The sequence below is a fragment of the Urocampus carinirostris genome, chromosome 5 (genome assembly GCF_059441175.1).
Source record: "Urocampus carinirostris isolate Australia breed hairy pipefish chromosome 5, RoL_Ucar_1.0, whole genome shotgun sequence".
Lineage (NCBI taxonomy): Eukaryota > Metazoa > Chordata > Actinopteri > Syngnathiformes > Syngnathidae > Urocampus > Urocampus carinirostris.
In genome coordinates, this window is record NC_142353.1 from 34,534,144 (window position 1) to 34,543,543 (window position 9,400).

Below are 9,400 nucleotides of genomic sequence, written 5' to 3' on the forward strand. Positions count from 1 at the left end.
CTAATTGAGAAAATAGGGTAGGCTAAGCGGTGAAGTTGAGAAGGACACGTGCACTGTACATGATCAAAAATCAGGGATGTGATTTGACCAAAGTGAAATTATCTGAAAATTAGGCGGGGGTCTGGGGGCCGCGGGCACCCAGCTAGGTCCAGGGCAGTGCCCTGGTGGGGGGAGAAGTGGGGCGAAGCCCCCCGGAGGTCATGGGTTTTCCGTGTTTTTAAGTACTTTCAATGCACTCAGATGACAAAGAAATAGACAAAACAACAGCATACATTTTCAATGTATTTTGAACTATCCCATATAAAATTACAGTTTAAGTCAACTCAAAATCAGTCACATTAAAAAACATTGGACTGCCTTTGCTATTAAAAACTATCACTGAGAATATCATCATATCTAACTCATGTGATTACTAAGTTAACACATAAATCATGTTGAAGAGTTCAAATTTCATGAACAAATAATTGTATCATGACCAAATGAAAAGTAACTCATATTAGAACATACCATAAATGTCTTTGTTATAGAAGAAGATGTTATCTATAAATGAAAGTACTGTAGTGGGTTGTACATAATTCACCCACGGAACCATTGTTTAGTTAGCGAGTTCCTAGGGGGACTCTTAATTCGGCCGGTTCTAGCCACTCTCGTGTTTGTTTTGTTATCGCCAGTTTAAATGTCATTAAAGCAGCTTTCGTTGGCACCTTTGTTTGACACTCCGCTTACGACTCCCGTCTCTGCTCGCTACATTGGATCACGTCGGGGTCACCAACATTTGTAGATAATTCCTTCTCTAACCAGTCCGATCGAAACTTGTTTTTTTACGATCTTAGCAATTTCTTTAACTCGCGGAGCATCTTTGCGTTCGATCTCGGACATCTTTCTTTAAACACTCGGCAAAAACGTGTGAGAAATGAACAATGGCATACTCCTACGCCTTTATAAGGAGCGCGTTTATTGGTCAACACGGAGACTTCAACCAATCGCAAGTACGTTTCATTTCAGTTACGGAAACACTAAAATGGAACGCTGTCGAGACGAAATCGTTTTTTTTACCATTTAAAAGAATCGGAAATTTTAAAATTTTATTTTTGGAGCGAAAGCGGAATTCCGCGAATTAGCGGAAAAATCACATCCCTGAAAAATGTGTCTTTGCCTTAATGTTATAGTCTCAATCTGCATATAATTTGGAAGTGTTGGCAAAAGGGCACCTTCCACGATTGGGGAGAGTGTGGGGTTGGCGGCAGCTGCAGGGGGATCCGCTCTTTTTCACAGGCATGCTGATCGTACATAGTCAAGTCAAAGTCAGTTTTATTTGCCAGTTCCTTCAAATGTACTTGACATAAAACGGAATCGAAATTACGTTCCACACTGTCCTATGCGTAGACATTGACAACAATAAAGTGCAATAAAAGTGCAACAATAAAGCCTGGCTATCGCGACTATTAATAAACTGTGATAAACGTGTGATAAACTCATCACACGAGTTTAGTCTGGCCAACCATCCGAGAGGCTGCGTTGATCAAATGCCTCTGTGTACTACTGGACTATGCTACAACCAATCAGACTACAACGTCATCACGCTAAAACCGCCTCAATCGTGCAGGCTAGATCAAAAGTTATGCCAGTAGTCTCCAAATCAAATAGTGACAATAATGTTAATCCAATCTTATAATTAAGACCACTAAGTCGACAATTATGGAAGTTTTTTTTGTAGTTTTTTTTTAGTAACTTTTTAGTATAAAAATAAATATTAGCTCATTATTTTCTTTAAAAATTTTGATTTCATGGTTGGAAATGTTAAATAAATTGTTTTATTTATTAACTATCACATGGTTAAGATATACCAGCTTTATGAGCATAAAAAAGTAAAAAAATGTGGTAAAAGCTTCAGTTACAGTTGATTTGATATTAAGTAATATCATCCAGAAGATAGATAAAAAAAAATACAGAAAGTTTCAAACAACTGTTTTTTTAACCATATGTCATGATTTCATGTCTGCCCAACCATACAGGACATCTCATTCTTGTTTTTGCATCTGCTTCACAGATATGCAGAGTATGAAAGGACAAGAAACGCCTGCACTGATACTACACAGCCTGCAATATCACAGTTCATCCAGTCTCGTCCTCTGGAAGCATATTCAGCAAATCATCCCAAACAGAAGTCCATAACCAATGCTATTGTTACAGATCTTGTGATTGGATGTAGCATGCCCCTTTCAATGACGGAAAATAAACATTTCAGGCACTTCATGTCTGTGGTCGACTCCAAATACCAGCCTATCTGCCGCAGAACAACAACTTCAACAATAGAATCACTTGTTGCAGACATGCAAGAAAAGATCAAAGTGATTCTTGCTGGTGTAGACCATGTGTCGGTTACCATAGACATTTGGTCAGATAGGAGGATGCGCGGCTTTTTGGGAGTCACTGGCCATGTCTTAACAACCTCAGAAGGAGTCATGCTGAAGTCATACCTGCTGGCATGCAGCAGATTCAAGGGATCTCACACAGGAGAGCGCATTGCTGAAGCCTTTGATTCCCTGTGTGAGGATTATGGCATTCGGAAAAAACTCGACTTCATAATCTGTGATAATGCTGCGAATATGAAGCGAGCATTTTCAGTCTGTTTTCCGAAGGATCAAGATGACGAAGTAACCGATGATGACAATCTGGATGATGAAGAATTGTGGGAAGACCTCTCCAGAGGTGACTGGGAGACTGTGGACCGCACAATCAACAGAGGAAGCCCTAAACGTCAGCAATGCTTTGCGCATACTCTGCAGTTAGCTGTTGGTGATGGTCTCAAGGATGCACGGATCATGAACAGTTCCTTTGCAAAATGCTCCAAGCTTAGCTCTCTCTTGCATACATCCAGCACCTTTAAAGATGCGTTTGAGGAGAAGTTTGATCAGCGAGGGATACCCGCTGCTGTAAACACACGGTGGAATTCAACTTTCCGACAAGTCAAGGCAGTGCTCTCATTCAGTCACCAGGACTTGTGCAGTGTTGTTCAGAACACGGGACACAGTGAGCTGGTCTTCTCAATTAGGGAGTGGAACTTGATGAAGGAACTTTGTGATGTGCTACAGCCATTTGCAGAGGCCACTGATCTTACTCAGGGAGAGAAGATTGTGACGATTAGCTCTGTCCTCCTCTGTGTATTGTCTCTTAACCACCACTTGGAAAGACTCAAGCCGCAAGTGCGCTTCCTGGGAAGCATGATCCATAGCCTGCAATTCTCTTTGAAGAAACGGTTCCGGGGAATCTTCGTTAATGTGAAGATGTTGTCAGCTGCATCAGGGGAAGAGCTGCCATTTGCAGACCCAGTCTACATCAGGTCAGCTGTCCTGGACCCGGCTTTCTCCATGATGTGGCTTCAGCATGATGTGCTTGTCACCGATGATGTCAAGAATAACATTGTTGACATGGTAAAAGGTCAGTGGATTTTTTTTTTTTAACGTGATGTACACTTAGGCGTGTCACCATTATCAAATTATGGAAATGTAATTCAAAACAGTTATATGAGTATTATAATCCATTTTAGAGATGATTTTGCAAGCGTATCAAACTGTGGATGTTCAATTTTGAATAATGCTCATGAGATCTTACGCTTGCCCTTTTTTTTCTTTGTTTTAATTAGATCTGATTCTACGTGAGGTGCAACCTCACACAACATCCCAGAGTCCTGAATTCCTAGAGGAGGAAAGCGAAAGCCAGCAAGAAGACAGCACTGGCCTATTCTCAGGCTACAAAAAACGCCGCAAGCAGGACCCAACCACCAACCCAGAGACACAACTAAATAACTATTTTTCTCTTTGTTGTGGGCAGCCTTGTCTGTCCTTCTGGGACGCAAACAGGGCTGTCCTCCCTGCCCTTTTTCCTGTTGCAATGAAAGCTTTGTCAGTGCCAGCCTCAAGTTCCCCAGTGGAAAGAGTCTTCAGCCATGGTGGAATCATTATGAGACCCCATCGAGCTCGGCTTGCAGATAAGACCCTGTCTAATCTTCTATTTTGCAAATGCAATACCTTGTAAAAAGGGAATGACTGATGGATATACAGTGACTGAGTGAGTGAGTTAATTTGTGTCATTGTGAGTGAGTGAGTGAGTGAGTGAGTGAGTGAGTGAGTGAGTGAGTGAGTGAGTGAGTGAGTGAGTGAGTGAGTGAGAGTGTGTGAGTGTGTGTGAGTGTGTGAGTGAGAGAGAGAGGAGAAATGTAACAAAGTTTAATAATAATAAGCTATTTGTTTTAGCTGTTATTTGTTTCCTCATAAAAAGGGATTGACTTATGGATATACTGTTTGAGTGAGTGACAGAAAGCGTGTGAGAGAGAAATCTGCAAAGAAAAGAGCAAGAGAAATGTGACAGTTTAATCCTCTGTAAGTTAGTATTTGTTTTAGCTGTTATTGTTACTTTGTAAAAGTAAAAAAAAAGTAAAAGTTTGGGTTTCGATCTACAGATCACTTTTTCTGTCAATAAATACCAAATACTGACGATATCACTGTTTGTTTGAGTCTATGATGTATTTTACTGAACATGAGTATTTAGGATACAAATATTTTATTACAGGTTAGGCACATTAGCCAAGGATGATTACTTGATTTCTTATATATTGCCTTTCACTTTATTAAGATCAGATTCTGAAGCTAAAATTACAACAGTACGCCAAAGGTGACTTGACTTGGACTTGACTTGACCTATTACAGGACTTGACTTGACTTGACTTGACACAGCCTGTGACTTGACTTGACTTGACTTGCCCAAGAAAAAAATACTTGGGACTTACTTGAGACTTGCACATGTGTGACTTGGTCCCATGTCTGCAGTAATCCCTCGGTTATTGCGGTTAATCTAGGATACAACCTCTCCGTGAAATGCCCTTAAGGATCAGTTACCTCGAGATGACATCCTTACCAAATTAGAGTAAACGACTAAGAAAATATTGATATTTAAATACAGTATGTTCATACAGTAGACCTGATGTTGGATTATACCTCACTTGCTATTTGTTGAACGCCTGCGGGAACAGGGTTGGGTAGGGTTACTTTAACTTGGTTACCGTAAATTCCAGACTATAGAGCGCACCTGATAATAATCTGCACCCACAGCATTTTAAGAGGAAAACCGATTTTGTACATACACAAGCCGCACCTGTATATAAGCCGCATGCGCCCACATTTAAACACAAAATGAACCCAAACCCGACTTCAAGTCCCGCGATTGAAACTAAATGTCCTATATTAAAATCCACTGTCTAAAAATCACAGCCAGCAAAATGAACGGAAAATGATACCGATACTTAAGGTTTGATGCAGACCTGCAGAGTCCGGGTCCCGTTGAAAGTAATCCAAGGAAAAAAGTGCATATTTCCAAAGGTAAGGGTGGGGAAAATATATCAGATGAACACATGTACTCACACAACTCCTTTTTCTTTAACCAACTTTTTACCCCCTCTTCTTTCCTTGTCTGTCCCTCACCTTTAGTGGTCCCCACTTAAACTCGGCACCGCGCGTTTGTTTCGCCCCTCATTTCGCTCATCCGTGCAAAACATCAGAATAAGTGTCTAAAATAAATACATTACAAAAATATACAGTTGCAAATACATATTATACATGGGTTACACATATTTACAAAGAAAGACGGTACACCGAGAGAGTTTTCAAAGCTTTAATAATAATAATATAGCTTTGACAGGGCAGTTAATGGTAGCAACACTCGAGCGCCGCTAGCGGCCGTTAGAAAAATTACATAAATTGGCCGCATCTCTGAATAAGCCGCAGGGTTGGAAGTTAGGGGGAAAAAATAGCGGCTTATAGTCCGAAATTTACGGTACTTTCAATTACTTTTGGATTACTTCAATGCCAAATATGCTAATAAAAGACAAAAGAAACTAAATATGAATAAAATGACTAAATTTTGTGCAGGCTCGGGGAGTAACGAAACACATGGAACGGCAAAAATAATGTTGGCAAGCTGTTTGGATTTATTTTCATTTTGTTTCTGTCGCATTTTATGTTACTTTTGCCGGAGATCAAAGAGATAAAAACCAGGAGAGAAAGCTTACCACGTGTTGTGAGTCATCATTTTATTCATATTTAGTTTCTCTTGTCTTTTATTAGCATATTTGGTATTGGAGTAATCCAAAAGTCATTGAAAGTAATCAAGTTAAAGTAACCCTACCCAACTCTGCGGGAACATAGCTTCGAAGCGTCACTTTACGATAGTCAATGTTAAAATAAAAATCTCATTATTGTACCGTATTTCCACACCCATTTGGCGCACTGTTTTAAAGGGCACACTCTCCTTGGTTCTAATTATTTTTTGTCGGCTCATAAGGCGCACTCAGTGCCACTAGCCTATTAGATGCGAGTTTCGCGCGACCGCTTTTAATACCAAAACAAGTGTGCGTATATATTTTTTTTAAAACACTGGGAACAAAAACGGTTTGATTGTTATAAATACTTGATTAAAACACAAAGTAAAACACCAGACAACTATACAACAAAATTGTAAGAAAAAAGACCAAACAATTTGTTAAATCACATTTTTTTATCAAAGTCCCAACTCATAGTGGAAGATAGTGTTGGGCAGATACTGAAAAGTGTCACTAGGGGGCGTGCTTTCACTGTCAGCGCCAAACTGTCAGTGTAAGTGTTTAATAGAAAAGAATATACCTTTATTGTCATTGTTACAAAATGGGTTAACATATTGTGACAACGAAATTGGGCATGACACTCCAGGTTCACACATTCACTGTGAGGTAAAAAAGCCAAGAAGATAAAGGAACAGAGAAGATAAGGTTATAAAACAAGGAGGATAAGGTTATAGTTATAATTTACACAATACTTACACAAGAAATGTAGGATGTTACATAAAGTTTGGTCTCGTAATACAGTTGGTATCGTAAGGGTTTGTGCAATATGCATTTGGTGCAAAAATAGTCATCATAGTGCAAAAAAATAGTCATAGAGTACGAATTAATTGTCTATGTAAAATATTACTTAAACAGTGCTAAATTACAAACACAAATCTTGTATAAAGCATGTTTAAACAATGTTTTACCAAGACAACACATTTAAACGTCACCACCGTATTAATCAAAAGAAAGAACGACTTATTTACCCAAATGGCTAGTAACGGCCCTGCTGGAGAGTGATGGGTACTGCCAGAAAGTGGCGCCTTAACGACCCTGGCAGTTACGAGATCCGTGTACCGTGAATAACTTAGGTATAATCTACATGTGTAAGATTAATTATTGGAAATAAATAAATGTAAAAGGAAAATGCGATTTGATTTACCTTTGGTGAGAAGTGACGAGCTGGTTGAGTAGAGTAGCAGGTGGATGCAGTCCCGATTGTGGAATGGTCACACCCATGAGGGTAACAATTTGTGTGCCTTTATACAGTATTCCTCAAGATTCTGAGTAAGAGAAACATGCCCAGACCATGATACTTGCACCACCATGCTACACTGTCTTCAATGTGTACTGAGGTTCGAATTCAGTTTGGGAGTTGTCTCACGCACGCCCTGTGGCCCCTGGATGCAAAAAGGACTGTTTTACTTTCATCAGTCCACAAAATATTCCTCCATTTTTCTTCAAGCCAGTTGTTGCGCGAATTGTGAACCTCTTCTGCACATGTCTTTTTTTTTTTAACCGAGGGAGTTTGCGTGGGATTCTTGAAAATAAATTAGCTTCTCACAGACGTCTTCTAACCGTCACAGCACTTACAGGTAATTGCAGACTGTGTTTGATCGTCCTAGAGCTAGTCATTGGCGCCAGTCCGTTTTAGAAGTTGTCTTCAGTTTTCTTCCACGTGTCTCTGGTTTTTCTACCCATTTTAATACATTGGACATCATTTTAGCTGAACAATTGTTTGCACTACTTTATTGGTTCCTTCCTCTCCGATCACTTTATTGATCAAAGAATGCCGCTCTTCAGTCTCCCGATGTCTAGCATCAAAAGTTTGCAGCTGGTTCAGAATGCAGCAGCTAGACTTTTGACTAAGACCAAAAAGTTTGAGCATATTACTCCTGTATTGGCCAACTTGGACTGGCTCCCAATCCACTTAAGATGTGACTTTAAGGTTCTCTTAATAACATATAAATGTTTGCATGTACTTGCACCCTCTTATCTCTCTGATTTGATTTCCCCCTATGTTCCTGCACGGAGTCTGCGCTTGGAAAATGCCGGTCTACTTGTGACTCTGAGAGCCAAGAAGTCTGCAGGCTTGGGAGCGTTCTACATCCGGGCCCCGGTGCTATGGAATGCCCTGCCTCCGGAGATAAGATCTACAACCTCAATGGAAGTTTTTAAATCAAGGCTTAAGAAACACTTCTATTCCAAAGCTTATGATTGATGCCCACCTCATATTCTGTATTGTCCTGTCTAGTGGTGATACGAAGGAGAAGGACGATTGGAGATGAGTCAGGGGACCAGCGTTTGACCTGAAGCATGTGAACGCCTGCATGGACCAGCTGGCAGAGATGGGGAGCTGCGTCGTGGTCGTCATAGACTTTCTGGACTAGTTTACAGGCTGGGGGCGTTGCTCCTGTCATGCACTTTCCGGACAAATTTTCAACATGTTACCTAGTGTTTACTATGTTTGTGTACTGTAATGCTACATGTAATTCACCCTGGTCATCCTGGAAGGGGGATACCACTTGTGAGGTCCCTTCTCAAGGTTTCTCTTTTTCCTCACGCTGAGGTTTTGAGTTGTTCCTTGCCCGCATGTTGGTTTAAGATCAGGTAATTGTATCATTGTAATCCTGTGCAGTCCTTTGAGACATTTTTGTGATTAAGGGCGTCATAAATAAATGTGACTTGACTTCAGAACAGTGTCTTGAATGACCCAAATTTCTCAAATGCATGGGTTTTATCACCCTCAAATAGGTGCCACCTGATTCACACCTAGTTTTTTTTGTTCACCAAAATTGATGAACTCAGAGATTGGTTGCCACACTGCTATTTTTTGATACATACCCCTTTGAACTATTTGCCCAATTGCATAGACTTCGGAGAATTTTCTTTCTACAACTTTCTGAGAATCCATGAAAGATAGATACTTTATTCATCCCCGTGGGGAAATTTACACTTCCAGCAGTATCCTTTTGTTGATTATTAACAGATTAACAGGATGGCCTCGGGGTGCTGTGTTGTAGTTTAGCAACAGCGGAGTGGATGACGTCACACGCTAGGCCAAAAGTTCGCGGCAGTGCCTATGATGTCACTATGGCACTTACTGGTAACTCGTCTTGCATGTAACAATAACAAATATACTAAAACCCAAGATATTTTAGTTAGTCACATTGCATTGCTATTATTTTGAACAGCACCATATATTACCATGAAATAGAAACCCGGACATGGCTTAAAAAATTCCAGAATGGGTTCGTTCTG